General features: G+C 40.4%; 1 protein-coding gene and 1 long non-coding RNA gene across 8 annotated transcripts in view; one reads left to right on the forward strand and one right to left on the reverse strand.

Moving 5' to 3' along the window:
- The window catches only part of LOC139045672 (uncharacterized), a 129,756-nt gene that overhangs the window by 24,669 nt on the left and 84,579 nt on the right, over nucleotides 1–20,508 (reverse strand). The window lies entirely within an intron of this gene.
- YES1 (YES proto-oncogene 1, Src family tyrosine kinase) overlaps nucleotides 7,473–20,508 on the forward strand; it is a 79,661-nt gene continuing 66,625 nt past the window's right edge. For 2 of the 7 annotated variants that reach the window (XM_044773568.2, XM_044773571.2), the window contains exon 1: nucleotides 12,934–13,071. The gene's annotated coding sequence lies outside the window, so the exon portion shown is untranslated. Of the gene's footprint in view, nucleotides 7,618–7,709; nucleotides 7,954–12,933; nucleotides 13,072–20,508 lie in introns of those variants that run through there. The other 5 variants (XM_070513365.1, XM_070513362.1, XM_070513363.1 and 2 more) reach the window with 5 other exon arrangements.

The raw sequence follows: 20,508 nt of genomic DNA on the forward strand, positions 1-20,508 counted from the left end.
ATATTCACAAAGTTGTGCAACCATTACCGCTATCTAATTCCAGAATATTGTCACCAAAAAGAAACCCCATACCCACTACCCATAGGACCGGAAGTAATATTTACTCCAAGTCCAGAGATCTTTCCACTCTCATAGCTTTATGTGGATTTTCAAACTGATTATCTTAAGGTAAGTAAAGTTTAATAAATATATTTGTCTAAGTGACCAAATTTATCAAACACTTGCTAAGACTTTGCATAATTCTGCACTGTTAACCATCTCAAGATTTTATATAAATTTCTGTATTCTTTGGTTTTTTAAAAAAAAAATCTACCAGGTTCTTGAGGGTGCATGAGAAACACTCAGGAACGGATCCTATGCACTCTAAACAGACTCAGGAAAGCTTTGTTCTTTGAATGTATAGCTCATCATCTCAAAGGAAATGAGTGATTTTTACAGAGAACATGTGAGACCTGGAACCTTTTACAAGAGGAGGAATTTTTTTTTCTGTTTCAAGTTTTTCAAATAAAATCCACAACTAGACAATTGGTCCTTAAGAGGTCTAAGGAGAATCTAAATATTTTCCTGAACAGGAGTTCAAATAAATTTTAAAAGTGCCTCACCATCATATAAACCAAATTTTCCAGTCCTTGGTTTTCAAAACATCCATTCCTTGGTCTCTGGCTTTGCTTCTATTTTAACTTGTTGGAATTAATTTTGTGTAAAATGAGCATGAGTGCCAATTTTCTATTTAATGCCCAAATTATCAGGTCTCCAAAAGAAAAATCTCTACTTTAAAGTTAGTCATATTTAGATTATTTAAATAGCATCCTCAAAGTGTGAGTCATTGTGTACTCTTTGATTCTTCAGTGCATGGTTGTTGATTCTTTAGTAAACATGGTTTCACGTGTTCAGAAGGACATAAGCCCATCCAAATTAATTACCAGAACTCAGGGCTCAAATAATTTGAAATGATTGTAGATTAGTCCAGTATAAATAAATGAAAATTATGGTGATGACAATAAAGCTAAAAGACTTTTTTTTTTTGAGGAAGATTAGCCCTGAGCTAACATCTGCCACCAATCCTCCTCTTTTTGCTGAGGAAGATTGGCCCTGAGCTAACATCCGTGCCCATCTTCCTCTGTTTTACATGTGGGATGCCTGCCATGGCATGCCTTGATAAGCAGTTTGTATGTCTGCATCCAGGATCCGAACCGGCAAACCCCAGGCTACGGAAGCAGAACGTGCGAACTCAACAACTTAACCACTGTGCCACCCGGCTGACCCCTAAAAGATATATTTTTTTCAAAAAATAGTGGATATTTCTTTTAGTTAAAACAAAAAATTTTTTAAAAGACAAATTGGATTTTTTTAAGTCTCTAATGAAGTTTTCCAAAAGAAAACTATGTATTTTAACACTAAATTTGGTGGGCTATTAATTCCTTTTTCTCTAAAAAAAAACTCCCAATAAAATCTTTGAAAACCTATTGATATTTATGTTCCTTGGATTTCAATACAAAGAAAGTCTCCTGCCATTAATTTCCATTTCTCCAAGTTAATTAAGTCTTAAGATTTCTTTTAATATAAACTAAAATATACAGAACTTATCAGGAGATATTCTATAAATGTTTTATGAAGGAATAAGCTGATTTTTAAAATATTAAACCTTACCTAGTGTTGGGTTATTATTAACTGTTTACTGAATCTAACCACTGAGTTATGGTTACCATGGAAGGCTTACCTTCAATTATCTAGCCTTGGCAGATTAAAATTTAAACCTTAACATTGACTTAACTTAGATATTTAGTATTTGGTAAGGTAATTATTTATGCTATACATAGAGTCATTTCTCAGATATTTGGTTCCTTGTCTGAGACCATGTTTGGAGGAGGTGTCATTTGAAGATAGACTTAATAGATGCCAAATACTAAGCACCAGAAAGTTATATTTAATACGTGCTGTTTTTCTAAATTGAATTCATTGTTTTTAGGCTAGTCTTATATATCTTTTTAGGTTTGCTCCCAACCCTTTATTACGCATCTAAAACTATAAAATAAAAAATTTTCTAGGGGCTGGCCCAGTGGCGCAGTGGTTAAGTTTGCATGTTCCACTTCGGCAGCCCAGGTTTGCCAGTTTGGATCCCGGGTGCAGACATGGCACCATTTGGCAAGCCATGCTGTGTTACACGTCCCACATATAAAGTAGAGGAAGATGGGCATGGATGTTAGCTCAAGGCCAGTCTTCCTCAGCAAAAAGAGGAGGTTTGGCAGCAGATGTTAGCTCAGGGCTAATCTTCCTGAAAAAAGAAAGAAAGAAAAAAAAGAAAGGAAGGAAGGAAGAAAGAAAGGTAAAAAGAAAGAAAAATTTTCTATGAATTCTTAGCATTCCACATTTCTTTTTTATACACTCTTAATTATAAAGACAATTTGCCAATTTTAATTATTCCAGAACTAGGAGAAATAAATGCTGTTTTAAATGGCCATTGAAATAACATTTAGGGCTAGCTCTGGTGGCCTAGCGGTTAAGTTAAGCACACTCTGCTTTGGCAGCCTGGGTTTGGTTCCTGAGCATGGACCTACACTCCTCTGTTAGCAGCCATGCTGTGCTGATGGCCCACATAGTAAAAAATAGAGGAAGACTGGCATGGATATTAGCTCAGGGCGAATCTTCCTCAGCAATAACTACAAAAAAGAAATAACATTTAAAAATAATTTCTTTTCTGTAATCACAATGACTTTCAGCAGAAAAGGTTTTGGAACATTTAGTCTTATTAGTTGTGTGTTACATAACCTTTCCAAGCCTGAGGAATCCAAGCTGTAAACGAGGATAATACTACCAACCTCCAGGGGGATTATGGGGATTCAGTGGATGAAGCAGGTAAAGCACCTGGCTTATGGTGAGGGCTCAAGAAAAGATAGCCATTGTTGTTGTTATCAGTTCTAGTATCTGTATTGCCAGGCTCATTAATTCACTCACATGACCTAAAGCATTTTGTCAAAGCATAGATCTTATGTTAAATATTTGTTGGGTATTATTCCCTTAGAAAGAAGAAAAATTAAGTAGCTATTTCAAGTACTCAAAAGCCCCATTCATCTAAGTCAAAGAGGCATAAATACACTTTGCTAAAGTTCACAAATTATGGTTTATATCACATAATAAGATCGGGTCATATTTTAATTTGCTCAGACACAAGTGTGAAAAATAATGATCTATACTACCGAAAATAGAAAAAGAAAGTTTAGCTTTGAAAAGGATCTTAAAACAGGGTTTCAAAACCATAGATTTATTCTAAAAACATTCTTTAAAACCCCAACCACAATGTTAGCTTGCAAAATATCTAATAATATAAAGTTCCCTAATACCAACCCTTTATATTTCATGATCTGGTGTCAGGTAACTTAAGAGATAAGAGCATGCCTGATTTATAGTTTCTTTTCTAAAGTCGGATGTAGGTAAACATTCTAAGTTTAACTTCTTGCCTTCAAGCAAAGTTATGTTCTACTTTTCATAACCCATTTGTAAAGATTTCCAGGAAGTAGCAATCTGGTAGCAATTTTAGTCATGTTTAAACTCAATGTCAGAGACACTGACATATTATAAGCACACATCAGACTAATGTATCAGAAAAGTAAAGGCCAACACTTGGTAATGGCCACAGGAATTACAAATACCGATCTTGGGAGGAAATTACAAGCCTGTAGGGGAGAGATATATCAAACGGGTTTCAACATCTAACACCAGGTTCAGGTGTTTGCTGCCTGAATCATTGTGTTGAGAAGGATTTTGAGGATGGAGTTAGCACGCTGGGAAAAAGAGTGTGTGCTACATTGTGATCTAAAAGCATGACTGCGCTGGGCAGGCAGGAGGAGGGACTAACTTCCGGCTCTATTCTAGGACTGGGGTCTTCCATGTGGCTCAGGGCAACTAGAGTCAGTGTTGGGGTCCTAGAATCTCATCCCTGCTTCTCACTGTGTATCTGCTTTATCCTTTCTCTGAAAACCAGCTCTCTCACCCGATGCCAACCCCCACCATGTACAGGAGATGCTGCCCTCATAGCACTTGAGTTTACCATCAGCAGTACAAGTAAGCAGCAGAGACTAAGCAGTGTTTCTTATTTGCAAAGAACAGAGAAGGTCTCTACTTAAGCAGAAAGAGAATTTAATTTTGAAAGTACAGAGAATGGACAAGAAGGTGGAGCAGGCTCAGGTAGGAACTAAGGAAGGCAGGGCAGAGTCCAGGTCATGCCATAGGGACGGTCTGCTTAGGATGCAGGCACCATCAGCACAGGACACTTGTTGCCTACTGCTACTGCACTCTCCTACTCCTGGACACTCATCTTCTGCCACTGGACTCTCAACTCCACCACAGCCACCATGAATAATCTCTGAGTCACCTTTGTGTCACTCCCTCAAAATTCCAAGCTGGAGCCTGGGAGTAGCGGTACTCAGATCACAGGGCTACACTCTAGCTATTGGTAGAGGACTGGTTCTCAGAGAAGAGGAACTTGAGTTAAACAGACATCCTCAAATGGTGTCCACTGCATGCTATATTCTGCCAGGTGGGTGGCAAGTAAGAAAATGCCAAGCGCCATCCAGCTTAGAAAGTGCTGTCGCAGGACAGAGCAAGAAACCAAGTTGAGAGTATGAAAGTTTGAAGTTATAGGTAAGGTCCCTAACTAGGCACTGGCAGAATGGGTACCAGGAGGAGCCAGAGCTGAAACTAGAGACTCTGCAAGATGCAACAGGCCTGGGACAAAACTGTGGGAGAAGTAGAAAGAACTGAAGTCAGAGAAATAAACCAAGAGATGACCTCAAAGCAGATTCCAACAGCAAAGACTAGACTTCCAAAAAATAGTCTTGGAGCTGGAGAGGCACACCAGGCACAGGGTGGAATTCTAAGATTGTGGACCAGGTAGCCAAGAAGTTAGAAGCTGGAGAGAGCAACAAAACAGAGCAAAATAACGGGCTGGATTTGCTGATGCTCATGTAAGAATGCCATTTGTTACACCTATTCATTGTAGGATGTATCCTTACACATCCGATGAATTGGTTCTCTCACACAGATGTTGCCCGATTGAGGGGAAATAAAAATTGTAATATACAAGCACCAGTCCTTGAGGCAATGAAGGAAGCAGGAGCACTGTGAAATTGATGCATTATCGCACCTCTCCACTAAGCTTGGCACAATGAGCCTAACATTCGAGGGTGAATATTTTCCTTTTGCCTGATTTTCCAAATCTTTGCTGAGAGGGGTCCTAATTGGTCCTAGGAGGGGCAGGTGAGGAGGCAAGGCTAAGGTGGTGAGGAGAACTTCAGGTACTGGGTGGATGTGAGGAGATCCAGGCTTTGAGTGGTTAGCACAAGTCCAGTGGAAGGCATTTTGAGGGCGTGGTAAGTGGGGACGATTATTAGAGAGGAGAGACCAGAGGACGCACCCTGTGGAGGACTGCAGGCTTTCTAGTCACCAGGAAGAGAAAACCACCATCACAGCCTCAGTGACCGAGGCAGCTGCAGCAGCCGATTACTGACAGCAGGTAGGAGAGGTTTACCCTAAACACAAACATTTCCTGGCAAAATCACACGTTCCAGGGTGAGAGAGAGCATGCCCCAGCTAAACCCCAAATCTCTTAATTTTCAGTCAGTCAAATAATTGTCAGCCTTAGTAAACTTCATTTCGCTTTTGTAGGGACTTAACATATTTCATTCGTTTTGTTTGTTTCAAGCTTTCTCTTAGCTTTTTCGTCCAGCAGACTCTCCCAGGCATTCCAAGACTTAGGCCACTTATCACTCCCTAACACATACGACAGAACTCTATGCTGTGTGGAAGGACAGGGGGGCAGCTGCTTCCTTTGTCCATTTTGAAAATGAACAGGTTTTCACTTAAAAGCAACTTCTATTATGCCAAACTCAAGGACACTTCAGAGAGTCTGTCTTCCTTTTGTTTTTTGGTTTTTTGTTCTGCTTTTCGATGTTTTAAATATCCCTGGAAATAAGTGAGTCTAAGATTAAAAGTCTCCAGGTTATTTAAAGATGGAAACTCGGCATTGTACAACGAATATTTCAAAAAAGAAAACACGGACTGAGGTAATAAAAAGAACCAAAATGAGGGTGAAGAGAAGAAAATTCAACAACAACATAACCTATAACATGTAGGAGAGCTTTTTGACACCCTCTCCCACCTTTAGAGGTTCATACAGAACATCTTCAAAGCCACTTCACCCCTTGAACTGGGGTAAACTATTATTTTAGAACTGATTTTTTTTGAGCCTTAGGACAACAAAAATACCATCTCCATTTTATTTAGAAGTTTAGAAAAGAAGCAGCTCAAGGACTTTGTTTTCTAGTTTTAAAAAAAAAGCTGAATATAAATCTACATTAAGATTTTAATGCCCAAGACAATCAATGGCAAATGAAGTTTGAGTAAACCCAAGAAAGCACCGTTCCATGCTATGTGTACCTTCTGTTCACGTGAATGCCTATGCCTACCTTTGGTTCACTTAGTGAGCTGAAGAAAATCATGTTTCAAAATTCAAACTTATCCTGAGTTCCTAGAATACCAGAATACTGACACATGATTGTGCTATTTCATATTTGTCGAAGATGATTGAATTAGAAACCACAGACAAAGGAAACCAACAGTTCCACATTAAGTTCTGATAACCCCACCAAAGAGGAAACACAGAGAGGAAGTTAATCTAAGAGTCTGACAGGGCAGAAGTGATTTCAGCAAACAGCCTCAACGTTCAGCCCATTCCGAGCCCAACCCTCATCTCCATCCCAGTTCCTTGGGGATCCTCTCCCTCCTCCAGCGACTGGCCACAAGGCGAACAGGAAAGGTGCTTGGATTCAGATAGGCAGGGACTCTAGTTGTGGCTGCTCCACTTGCTAGAGGGTCGCAGCCTCAGTTTCCACAGCTGTCAAACAGGATAACACCCATCCCAGTTCCCTCCCTGGGACGGGGCCAGGATCATATCAGAATACGCTGTCCCAAGAGCAGCCAAAGCCACCAGGACTGGGAGAGTCGCCAATAGCACTCGGCTTCGGATCCCCCTCCCGGCAAGGCTGGTTCGACCTACAGTCAACAGGAAGCTCCTCGGGCTGGGACAGGATCCCTGACTCGGAAGGAGGCCAGACGCGAGAGTGGGGACGGCGATCCGGACGGTGAGGAGGGCGTTAGGAACGCCCCCCGGCTCTCGCGGCTGGCCTAAGATTTCACCATCGACGACAAAGGGTGCGCCAGCATGGTCCTGAGACGCACTCAGCCAACCCAAAACACTCAACCCTGTCCTCTCCCCCCAAAGACAAAGCCCCGAGCCCTCGGCGGGACAGAGCGAGGGCGACATCCGCGACCCCGACTCCACCTCCGCGGCAGCCGAGTCAGCGGCCCAGGGTCCGCGCGTGCGGAGGGGCGCCGCGGGCCTGCTCTCCGCGGGGAGAAGCGCCTCCTCCTCACGCCCCCTCAGCCGGCGCCGCCTCGGGAAGCCGCCCCAGACCCCGCCGCCATGTTGGGCCGGGATAAGTGACTCGGACTCGGAGCCGACGGAGCTCGCGGCGGGACGGCCCGCAACCCTCGGAGGCGCGCGCCGGCGCCGGAAGGCGGGGGGCGCTCGAGCCGGGGGCGGGCGCGGCGCGAGTTCCGGTGAGCGGGCGGGCGGCGCGCAGGTAGCCGCAGCCCCCGCTCCGCCCCCGCGCCCGCCCCCGCCGGGGAGCGGAGGGGCGGAGCCGGGCGAAGGGGCGGGCGCCGCGCGGAGAGAGGTGGAGAGCGAGGCCGAGGGGTGGGGGAGCCCGGGAATTCCCTCCTCCTGAAGTAGCGAGTTCGGGGCCGGCCGTGCCGTCGTCGCTGCTGCCAGGCGCCCGGGACGTGGAGGTGGAGGAGGGAGAGGGCCCGCGGGCCTCGCCTCCGCCCGCCGCCCCCTCCCCGCCACCCCTCCCCGCCGCCGCCCGAGGGGCTCGTGCGAGCGCGGCTGGAGGGCAGGTAAGGACCCGGCGGGGCCTCGCGCGCGGACGCGGCCGACCCCGGCCCGGGCTGCACTAGGCCCCGGCGCCCGCCCGCCCTCCCGCGCTCGGAGGCGCCGCCACTCCCGGCCCCGGCGGCTCGGAGTCGGGAAGTTGGGAAGAAACTTCTCCCCCCGCGCCCGGCTCGCCCGGCGGGCGTGTCTCCTTCCCGGCGCTACCTGCTCGCCCCCTGACTCGGTCTCCGCCCCGTCCAGTCCTGCCCGGTCCCGCCCGGGTCCGACCTAAGGTCGTGGGAGCTTTGGGACACCCCCACCCGCTTCTTTAAGGTCGTGTGGGCCACCCGGCGAGGTGGAGGCGAGGTTCATTTTGGCTGGCCCGGCCGAAGTTAGGGGCGAGGGCAGCGGCCCCTCGCTGGCCCCGAGTTTGGGGGGGGTCTGTGTCCTGGTTGACGCCGAGCGGCAACTGTGCCGGGAGAGCGCGCGCGGGGGTGTGGGGGCGAGTGGGGGAGCCTCTCGCTTCGCTTGGTTTGATTGAAAACCGCAACATGTTAAAGTTTTCCTTTGTTTTGGGTTGGGGGTTGGGAAAAATGCCATTCAGCATCCACTTTTACAGTATTATTTCACCCCGCCTCCCATTTGGTTTGGTTCTCTGTCCGCATGTGTTACAGAAAATTTTGTTTTAAAGTGTGTTTTTCTTCTTGATAATTGCTTCCAGCTTCGGCTTTACTGGGCATGGGGCAACGTTTAAGAAGCTCTTCGAAAATCGAGTCCGATGTAGGGACTGCTTTAATTTTTGTTTTCTTGTGAGCGGGACACAACCTAGTTCGGATTTGGTTGAATTATTTTCTCTGTAATTAATTGAAACAGATACGGAATAACATACGGTCTAACAATTTATAAATTATTAAAGTGAAGGAGTGAGAAGTCTAGTGGAATCACAGCTTTACGTTCATTCCCTTTATTACGTACATATATGTTCCTCTGGTGTGTGTTTTCACATAGATGATTTCACATATACACGCATATGATTGTGGTATACTCGTGCATTGTAACTATAGGATTACAGTGCCAAAGGTATCCTGATAATTCTAAGTGTGTTTAAACCATCCTGTTAAATGTCTAGTTAAACTACACACTAAGGAAAATATCACTAAATGTGTACATGTGACTGTATGCATTTAAGGCAAAATCTGATACCTTAACTAGCGCAATGTTTGGCACACAGTGGACAGGAAGCATTTTGAATGGGCAGGTAAGGAAGAAGTGTCTTGTATTAGAAGTCAAGGATCTTGTATGCATCATATATGATTTTCACATATTATTTTGTAAGAAAGTTTTATTTCACTAAGCCATATAGGTATTTTGTTTTGTTTTTGCTAATATATGAGACTCCTGTCATAGTTAGATTTAAGAAAAGGGAATTGTATTTTGATTTTTGGACGTTAGCTAAACCTTAGTGGAGATTTTGAATGCTGGTTGACAATTCATAGGGTCCTAAATTTGAAAAAAACAACTGCCTTTGATCTGAATCTGAATACAAGACTGTTCAAAGCCATATTTCCAGGAGAAAACATAAAAGGACTCTTAAAATATGTAGTCGGCTGTAACCACCATAATGTTATAATAGCTTTAGTTTTGCAGTATGTTTTTGCTGACTTCATAAACCACAAAATTGACTCCTTTCTGTTCAACCGAAAGTGAAATTACAGCTTTGACCTATCTTCCTGGGATAGGTGGAATTTGACTTATGGCTAAAGTGTAATATTAATACATGGTTTAAGTTTTCTTTTTTTAATTCAGGAATTTCTTAAGCTGAAATATCAATGTCTATGCAAATAAATCTCCATGTAATGTTAAAAGAATAAATATTCTAAAAAAATAGCAATGACCCAGTATAAGTGAAATATTACCAGTGGGTGATGTAAGACTTGTTTATACAAAGTTCAAATTTGCATCTTGTTAGGCAGTAAATAATTTATTAATGTGAGTAATTTTTCTTTGTAAATGTATTTAGTTCTTAATCTAGTGAGTGTAGGGATCATTTATTAGTTCCTGTTGTCATTATAGTAAAAAAAAAAAAAAGAAAGCCTAATATCAAAAATTTTAAAAGAGCAGTACTAAGCTCTGGTGTCTAGGAATGCAAACTTGGATGATAAAATTATATTTAAAAAAAAATCCTGCAAGGAAATAATTTATATAAAAGTAAAGATATGGGAGGAGGGAGGAAGTTGTGATTGAGACCCTGCTTCTGAAGTTGTGGCAAAGTTCTTTTAACCTGGTGGTGGTTGGAAGGGTGTTGACCTTAGTATAATTCGTTGTCGTGTATTCTGTGTGCTTTTCTGTATCTGTGTTTTAGTTTACATAAAACTTTTTTTCTCTTTTTTTAAAGAGGCCTGTTTATAATGTACTTTATAAAGTGTTTTAGATAAAGAACTTAACATGTGGTAACTGACTTTAGAACACTGCCAGGACTGTCCTTTGCAAACAGGATTAGACTTATTAAATCATAATTGTCATACCAGCTAGTGTATATAACTACTTTAACATATGAATAATATATGTTAATTATGTTGATATTTTGAGGGAAGACTTCAGGTTTCAATAACTTTAAAAATCCTTTTAGACTTGTATTTTGTGACAAATAGGTAAGTAAAATATGTTAAACTAATGGATACTGTTCTCTCATCAAGTATAAAATATACCCTATTTTTCAGAAAATTATGTAACATGACAGTTAAAACTCAAAACTTAACTATGGCATCAAGGTAATAAGTCTTTAATCCAGTTTTACATTCTGGAACAGTAATTCTTTAGATCAGTAATTTCAGCCTTAGTCTTGATATTCTTAAGGATGTCATGAAATTCTTACCATACAATAAGTTTTCCTTTGCTTAAGCCTTATGAAGATGTGCCATATGGCACCTAAAGGAAGAGTATGTTTTGTTTCAAAAGAAAGCAAATGACAGCATGGTGTTGGAGTTTCAAAAATGCTGAGACTCATTGCACTGTGCTACTTTACTTGCTTTATATAATGGCTTGCTGTTTCAGTTGTTGATGTCGCTCCGCATTGTTGTAATGTAGGGTTGAAGAAGAGATCGCATCTCTGCCAAATTCTCACATCACAGGAACTTTCAGTCATGTTATAAGGTGAGGTTTGTGGCTCTGGCTTTGTTGTGTGAATATTTACAGGAAGTTTTAGTTAAGATCTTCCATTGTTCAGAACTCCTCATGGCTTAGGTCACCTTCAGTTCACATTTAAACACGTCTGTGATACAAATACAAGTTCCTCCAGCGAGGTGCAACTGCATTTCTTTAAAGGAAATCATCTGTTCCTATTCAAGTATCTTGGTATCTTGTTGGTAGTGTGTGCGGCAGTTTGTGTGTGGCTACGGTAGGGTATATATTATCTCTTTTCTTCCTCTCAGCTGCTCCAGCGCCACAATTAGGCTGAGTATTGCTCAGCTGCAGCTGCTGGGTGATTATGAACCATCCAGCTCCTGTCTAAACTCAGAGGCAGATTTAGCAATAGGAGCTATAGTAACAGCGGAGGGTGAAAGAGAAGAGCTGGTGCTGCTGCCAGTACCATTTTAACGTGTCTGTATGCCAAGGAATCGTTGGCTGCAGCAGCACTACTGTTGTCTTGGAACTAGCAGACTTGATGGTAACAGATCCTGGTCTGGATTGGGTTTACTTGGTGTTACTCTTTTAAGATCTTGAAGTTCTCTCCAGGAAAGAGAGAGAGGATCTGGTAATTTCAGACTACAGGATAATGTACCCGACTGAGTATATAAGCCTCTGTGTGCCTCAATTCCCTCCCTCAACCTGGGATAGCAGTGTCTTTCAGTTTCCCTTGTTTAATTATATATATATGACTGCAGGTTCCCGGAAGCATGTGCCGTATACTACGTGCTGCTGTGAGCTGTGTCTCTCAGAAGTGCTGCTGCTGTTCCTGTTGTTTGCGGGGTGGCAGGAGAGTTTATTTGCAGGTTCTTTGGGCTTCCTACTTTCTCCCAGGAAGTGGAACACCTTCAAGAGAGATTATCTCTAGATCTAGCTAGACATGACATATCTCTGTGGCTCCCTGAGTTTTGCAAGTAAGAACCCTAGATTCTTTTTCCTGTTGTTCTTTCTTATTGGAGTTTGAGAAGATGGACATCAACAAACGCAGATGCGACGTCAGCTGTATATGGCAAGCCCCAGACTGGAAGATGCCATAGGTAAATTTTGCTGCTTCTTGAAGTGTTGCTCAGTTTATAAACATGCCAAGCAAAGAGCAGCAGCATCTTGTCTTCTCCTTTACCACTACTGTCGGAAAATCTACAGAGACAATTCCTTTTGCTAATCCTGGCTTTGGAACTTGGTGGTTCAGGGTTTGGGTAATTTGGGATAGGGGATAGAGAGTATTGAGAGAAGCAGCACTCAAACTTGTATAACCAGAAGGAAGGAAGAGGTTCAGAAGATTATGTGCTTGAACGTTAATCAGTACACATTGTCACAGTGGCACCTACTTAGCAGGACATTAGGTATCCTATCACCTTAGTAGTGACCATCAATATTAAAATTATGACTTAATGTTCTTATCCTCCAAGGACATAATGTGAGTTAAAAAATGCACAGTTCTTTGGGATATTTCTGCTGGGTTATTGGAGGTCGGGGTGGAGATACGAAGTACTAGGAGGAAAGAACTGACCACTGGAACTTAAAGATTGTCGGTTTCAGCCTCTATTCCTAGCAATATGTAGACTAGGTTTTCGTAAATTAATTATGAATGTTAGTTACTTCTTTAATTTTTAAATGTAACTTTCAGTTTCTTAGCATTAAGTAGAAATTGGGGTGGGGTGGAGAAAGTTGGTGGCCTTTGCTGCATAAGTTAATACTTATAATTGTTCTGCAGCAAGTTTATTGATTTCTAACTTTTGTTCTGATGCAGTTAGTATGTTCCAGATAAGAACACTTTTGAAGTAATAGCAGTCAGGCATTTGAAAAGGAGCAGAGAAGGCAATATGTTGTAATAAGGAGAGGACTAAAAGAGAGAAGACCATCTGGATATGAATTCCACTCCTGACAGTGAAGAGCTGTGTGGCTTTGGTCAACTCAGTCAACTCCCTAGGCCTCAGTTTCACTATTTGAAGCAGGAGGTAGTTAGACTAGATGGCTTCTCATATCCTTTCAGCCTTATATAAATGTGTAGTTTTACCACAGTTGAAATTTTTACACTGATAAAGTTTTAAGGAAATGTTTCAGAGTCTAGAATTTGAAATAAAATTAGATACCAGGTGAGTAAAGCTTATAGTAGAAAACTGACCTGTGGGCTTGGTCCTGGACTTTCTCAAGCAAATGCAGTGTTACTCCATTCATTAGTGGACATTGATTAAACCTGCCGTATGACAAACACTGTGCAAGTTTTGATGTTATAAAAATGATTGCAGCATGACTGCTGCCGTCTAGGAATTCACAGTTGGGTGGACCTGGCTATGAATATGAAGCTCTTATGAATTTGAGATGTTTTTAGTATGATAATCCATTATAATACTTCTATGTTTTTGATGGTATTATTGTGTGATACCTTTGAAACTCTAATAAATCCCTTTGCACTAGATAGATTTAGCCTCAAGTAAACTGATTCACTTCTCTAGGCAGGAAAACTTGGTTTACTGTTTTTCTATATGTTAGTTCATTATAGATATTTGTGACTCACGTTCACAGGCTCTGCAACACCTGTGTAGAAATTTTACTATAAGAAGACACATTTGAAAGCAAAGTTTAAAAAAGCATTTCAGATTTATTTTACAGTAATGTAATGCAGAAAAATAATGACTTATTCATTGAAGCAGATAGTTGTGATGTCAGTTTACAGGTAATCATGACTATTGGGATGACAGCTTTGCCACATTGTATCAGGAAAATACTCACCAACATTAAAACATATTTAATTTTTTTAATTGACAAAAGGTCAGAGTAATTGTTTTGGATATTTTTCTTTAATATTCAGATCAAAATGAAGCATGGAAAATTGAAAATGGTTAGCTTTTTAAGGTTTGCAAAATAGATTTTGGGGGAAAAAAGAAAGAAACTAAGATTATAAGCAGATTGTGTTCCCAAAGTTTGTAAGTTCTTTGAAAATCAGAATCTTTTCCCAGAAAAAGTCTTTTCTGTGAGGTCAGCCTTTCTGGTTAGAGTTTACCTGTAAAAACCTAACAAACAGGTATAACAATGTTTCAGTGGTAAATGTGTTCTAAATTAAGTTTCGTGGGTTTTGTTTTTGTTTTAACCTGCTGAACTCTTTGAACAAATGAAATATTTGGCTGAGTAAATGTTCTGATTACACAGTAGATGAACCCATTGCCTTGCCAGTCGCCCTCCCTCTCCACCTTCCCAGGTCCTCACTATTTAAAAACCACTCTGAGTTCCATATTCGGACGCCAGGACTCTCCCAGTGAGGCCTTGGTGTTAAGCTGAATTTAAGTACAGAAGCTTCCCGAGGTTCTCCCACCTGCTTGCTAGGCACTGTGAAGTGTACCTCCTACTCTAACCCCACAAGAGAGTGTGAGGAATGGGAAAACTTTAAAAGATTGGGGATGATGAGCAAAAATGAGGAAAGTAAAAGAGGGCTTGGGAAAAGGAGGAGTGGATGTAATGTGGAGTTCATAATTTTTCCATTTGCATCCTTTTTTTCTGTTTCCTACTCATTTACTCTTCTTGGGCGTTGAGGAAGGAAGGAAGGAATCTTGTTCTGTAACAGATGCTATGCTTTACATCCATATGCATTATCACATTTAACTTAAATCTTTGAAATACCTTTCCAAAATACCCAGAAAAATCGTGAATGTGGTAGGTATTTATTACATATAAAGAAACTGAGGATCAGAAAGTATATGTAATTTGCTAAGGTCGCATGACTAGTGATTGGGTGGAACTAAATTTGAATATAAGGCTAACTGACAGCAGTCCTGTTCCCTATAAGACAACTTCCTTAGGGATAAGGAGCAATGATGGAAAGGGGGATTTTCTTATCTTTTTCCTTCTCCCTTAAACTACATTTGTCTTGGGGCTGAGAATTCCCAACCACTCTCTTTTCTTTCTAATGGAAGTACTTTGTGGTGCATATTTCATAATAGGTGTCAAGGTCAGGTATTATATGAGCTGAAAAAGATGGGTTATTACACTAACTAAACTGTAGCAAATGCTGTCCTTTTGTAAGTTTGGGTTTGTAAAGTGTGTATATAGTCTATATGTATAATCAGGCCCTCTCTGTCTCTTTGTGTGTGTGTGTGTGTGTGTGTGTATAGTTTGTGCTCAAATCTGTCTTCTGGCTCAAAAGCTAGATCAAACTTCTACTGTACAATATTGCCTTCATTTCTCCTAATTCTATCACTTATTCCTAGATGAGTTAGTAGAAACAGATGGAAGGTCTGCATTGTCTAGATGGTCTTCCATGACATTTCAGACACGTGCTGAAGAAAGAGAGCAGCATTTGCCTCTCAGTGGCATGGCAATTTCCTACACTTTCATACAGACTCACCAACCATTCAAAGCTTCACTTCCTTCTGGAGGAAACAGTGGGATTCTTCCATACTGGCTTATTCCTGTAAATCTTATTGTTACATGAGTTCCTCACTCTCTGGATGAAGTCTCATCTAAAGCTCCAAATGGAAATTTTGTTTGCTACTCTTTTGCCACTGTGTCAAGTTCCATTGACAGTGATTTCCTTCACCACCTTGCAGGCCTTTTCTTCTTTGGCTTCCTTTTATTTCTTTTGTATCTAAGAATGTACCCTTTATACTCTCTAATAAGCTGGAGCGTTGTCTTCTAGTGGAAATACTAGTTTCATTTTGTAGCATTATTATCCCACATAGAGTATCTACAGTGCAGCTCCTTCACACATTGCTCCACCAGTTCCATCGTTGCCCGTGTTTATTAAGTCTACATAAGTGTTGGCAGATAGGCTTTAAACTGTTGTGCCAATTTTGAATGATTGGAATGGCTGCCGCTAGAATGTAAGCTCCATGAGGGTAGGGATCTTTGTTTTGGTTATAGAACTTATCCCAAGCATCTGGAACAGTAACACGTAGTAGGCACTTATTAAATGTTTAAAAAAATTTTATTTATTTATTTTTTTGATGAGGAAGATTTGTCCTGAGCTAACATGTGTTTCCAGTGTTCCTCTTTGTGCTTGAGGAAGGTTGTCGCTGAGCTAACATCTCTGCCACTGTTCCTCTATTTTATGTGGGATGCCTCCAAAGCTTGGCTTGATAAGTGGTGCTAGGTCCATACCTGGGATCTGGGTCTGTGAACACTGGGCTGCCGAGGTGGAGGGTGCAAACTTAACCACTATGCCACCGGGCCGGCCCCTGGATATTTTTAAATGTAGGGAAGTGCAGCAATAGCTGGCAATGTTTGCCTGCCATGAGCTTGGGAGAAAGAAATGTCAGCAAATAGCTAGCTCCTCACTAAAACTCATACAGTAACCACAGATGTTTTTTACTCAAGACTTCTTGGAGTGGCAGGCCTGGTGCTAAATTACTGGCATTAATGCTTGGGATGAATTCAAATAAACATTCTACTTGAGTCTTATGGAGAAACTGAGGTTTGATTTGGCAGTGACTTGTGAATGTTAAACAGTAATAGGAAAGGTGCTTAACTATCCGTAAGGGTAGTTACCCATTTACAATAAGGGGGTTCCTTTTCTATATATCTTAGTCTCTGAATATATTTCTAGCAACCATGCTTCTTAAAAACTCTGGCACAGTCGGTTACCCGTACATTACATTGATGTAAGTGAGTCATATGCATGTATCTGGTTTTGAGTAGAGCTGGGAAAAATAGTCCTTGGCAGCGCAGCTACCCTTCGGTGAGAATTTCACACCATAGAAAGGGAGAGTGAATTTTTGGTGGAAAGGTAGCTGTCTCTGACACACAAAGGGGCAGGAAGTAGTCTAGTAGTTAAACAAGTTAGACACCTATATGGAAATACACTATTTGGTTGTATAAACATGGTTAGAATATTTATTTGAAAGGTGTGGACATAGATGGTATCTTCTTCTTATTTTTTTTTTTAAAGATTGGCACCTGAGCTAACAACTGTTGCCAGTCTTTTTTTTTTCTTTCTTTCTGCTTTTTCTCCCCCAATCCACCCAGTATATAGTTGTATATTGTAGTTGTGGGTCTTTCTAGTTGTAGTATAGATGGTATCTTCTTAATTCAGGCAGCAGTTAATATAGAAGCAAACAAGTTGTGATGGAAAATGTAAATATCCCAACACCTTTTGGAAATTTGTTTTTTATAAGCAAAGCATCTGGAAAAATTTAATTTCATGCTTTAGGTGGTACAGGAAGCTGTAAAGGTGTTTGCTATTTTGAACTTAATTAGGACCAACAGAAAAAAGTTAGTGATGTGCAAATTCTAGAAAGAGCCTTTGGAGATAGGGACCATATATTAAAAGTAATAAGAAAGGTAATTCTGGACTTTAAGGAAATGTATGCCCTAGACTTTAAGAAATGTTAGAAAACTAAGAGTCTATGGTTTTAAGATTCTAGGGGCAATATATCACCTAAAGGAATGAAAACTCTAAAAATGGCCCAAACTTTTTTATATGAAAAGCTTGGGAAGTGCTCTAGTAGGGGAGGGGGTCGGAGTAGAATAAGGATTGTATCTGCATTTGCATAGCACTTTTAATGATTGAGGAAAGACAGTAATTAGCCATATCAAGGATATGGTGGGGATATGGCGGGTGGAAATTATGGTGGAGCTAAAGCCTTCCCCCTTCCCCACATCTCACCTCACACCTCCCCTTCCCCACTACACCCCCATAGCCACTCTTACTGGGGCTTAGTTTTTGTTTTTGAATTTTCTTTTTTTTTTTTTTGATGAATAGAACTTACTAAGTCAGAAGGAGGAACTCATAAAAAAGGCCAAGTAAAAGAGAGAGTCAGGAATCTCTTAGGATATTGTCAGAGGATGAATAGGATTTTTAGAATGATCAGTGCTTAGAAGAAAGAAAAACCAATGATAACACAGACGATTCTTAGAGCTAAATTCACAGCCAGATGTAAGAAGGAAGCCACAGATCCACAACTTAGGAAAGTTGAAATAATAGGTAACAGGGAACACCTAGCATATCCTCTTTTTAATCTCCTAACTTCTGTAACAACAGGATGCTCTTTAAGTTAGAAAAGCTAGAAAAAAAGAGTAAGAAAGTAGATGATAGATAGTAAAAGGGCCTCTAGTTTCGCCTGATTTCAGGCTTCTAGGTCCAGAAGAATTGTGTCTGAAGATTCTGAAAGACATTTCTGATATTCCCAGGGCCCCACTAGTTGTGGAAAAATCAGGGGACAGACATCTCAAAAAAAGAGAATTGAATAAATGATGCCTTCAAAGCTGAATTTTAATAAATACAGATGCTGAACGTGGCCTTGTGTCCTGACAACATTCTCTAACAGCTTATTAAACAGTTGCCATTTATAACAATTGGAAGGTTATGAAGAAGTAATTTTTAACGGTTGTCCAGCAGTGCTCTGTTGAATCCCTGAACCACCTATCTTTGGAGTTTGATTAAATGCGAAAGCTGGATAGTCTGTCAGTGATGTTTTTCCTGTGGGTGAGTGGTTGGACCCAATAAGCTTAGTTTCCTTCTGACAGTAAGAATCTGATTCCTTTTCTACTTTTTCATTTTTTGTCTGTTTTATTTTTCCTTTTTGCGATTGTCTTTATTTATTTATTTTTTTTGAGGAAGATTAGCCCTGAGCTAACATCTGCTGCCAATCGCCCTCTTTTTGCTGAGGAAGACTGGCCCTGAGCTAACATCTGTGCCCATCTTCCTCTGCTTTTTTTTTTTTTTTTAATGTGGGACGCCTACCACAGCATGACTTACGATGCCATGTCCACACCCAGGCCACTGAAGCAGAATGTGCAAACTTAACTGCTGCGCCACCAGGCCAGGTCCTGATAAAGTCTTCTAATGGCACAGTAGACATTGCTTTTTCTTTTTGATGGTATTCGGAGCTAGGGATATTAGCAAGTTCAAAGCTCTTTTTATGTATTTCCACATTTTTTTTTTTTATTTGAGGAAGATTGAACTGGAATATAGAAGCATGCTTATTTATCCCATAACATCTAGGAACATTGTTTTATTTTTAGTTATTATGTGACTAAAGATACCTTAAAGTTATTTTAATTTGCTTTTTCAATTGAAGTCTATCATGCATTTTTCCGTGTGGTGAACTACTTGCTCATAACCTTTGCCAGTTGTACTATTGGGTTGTCTTTTCCTTATAGATTTTTAGGGATTCTTCATATAGTATGGGTGTTAATCCTTTGTCTTTATGTTGCAAACATTTTTTCCATATCTGCTTGTCTTTATCCCGTCTAATATTTTCCTTTTATCTTAAAAATTTTTCCTTTTATAACCTCTGGATTTTGTGTTTTAAGAATACTTTCCACAGCTGACAATCATTTTTAAAATTCTATTTATACGTTTTTGTTTTGTTTTATATCGCAAATAATTTAGCTTTTTACCCTGGAATTTATATTTATAGATGTTGTGACATAAGAATTCAGTTTTTTTTTTTCAGATGATAAAGCTCATTAGTGCTATTTATTAAATCTATCCTTTTTCTTCTGATACAAAATGCTACCTTTAGCATTTAGAAATTCTTTTACTCTCAGGCCTGTTTCTGGGTGCCCTTTCTCTTCTGGATTGTTTATTCCTATACCAAAACCACATAGCTTGGTGATGATAATCATGACCCTGATAACAGGAGCAAGAGCAGCCGCTAGTGTGTATTGAGTATTGCCTGCGTGCCAGTCACAGCAATAAATGCTTTAATATATTTTAACTAATTCATTTCTCACAAAACCCTATGAGTTAGGTGTTCTTTTTCTTTTGAAAATCTGGCTTCAATGTTCTGACATGTAGTCATTTTATTTAATGAAAACATTTTCTTTTTTTTGGTAATATATGGAACGCGTCATGAATTTGTCATCCTTGCATCCTTGACCATGCTAAAACTTCTCTGTATTGTCCCAATTTTAGTATACTGCCAGAATGAGTGCTGAGTTAGGTATTGTTAATATCTTTATTTTTACAGATGAAAAAGTAGGCTTTGAGAAATTAATTTATTCGAGTTACAAGCTAGGACTGTAACCAACTCTAACTCCAGAGACTATACTCTTAACTGTGAGGTTGTGATTACTAAAAGGACAAATCTCTTCATTTTTCTTTTTTGAAAATTTCTTGGCTGTTGTTATGTATTTATTTTTCCATAAGAACTTCATTGTGATTATGATTTAGACAATGTTAATTACTTTATTTAGGAAGAATGGACATCTTTATAATGATCTTACCATTTAAAAATAAGTGATATGTTTCTGTTTATTGAGGTTCTTTATAGCCCACAGAGCTTTTCTTCTTAATAGAGACTCTGAACATTTTTTCTTGTTTCTCGTAGGTATTATTTCATCCGTGGTTTTAAAAAAACTTATTTGGAAATAATTTCAGAGTTACAGAAAAGTTGCAAGAATAGAAAGAATTACAAGAGTGCAAAAAGCTCCTAGATCCCCCTTACTCACATTTACCA

This window comes from Equus asinus, chromosome 7, assembly GCF_041296235.1.
Source record: "Equus asinus isolate D_3611 breed Donkey chromosome 7, EquAss-T2T_v2, whole genome shotgun sequence".
Taxonomy (NCBI): domain Eukaryota; kingdom Metazoa; phylum Chordata; class Mammalia; order Perissodactyla; family Equidae; genus Equus; species Equus asinus.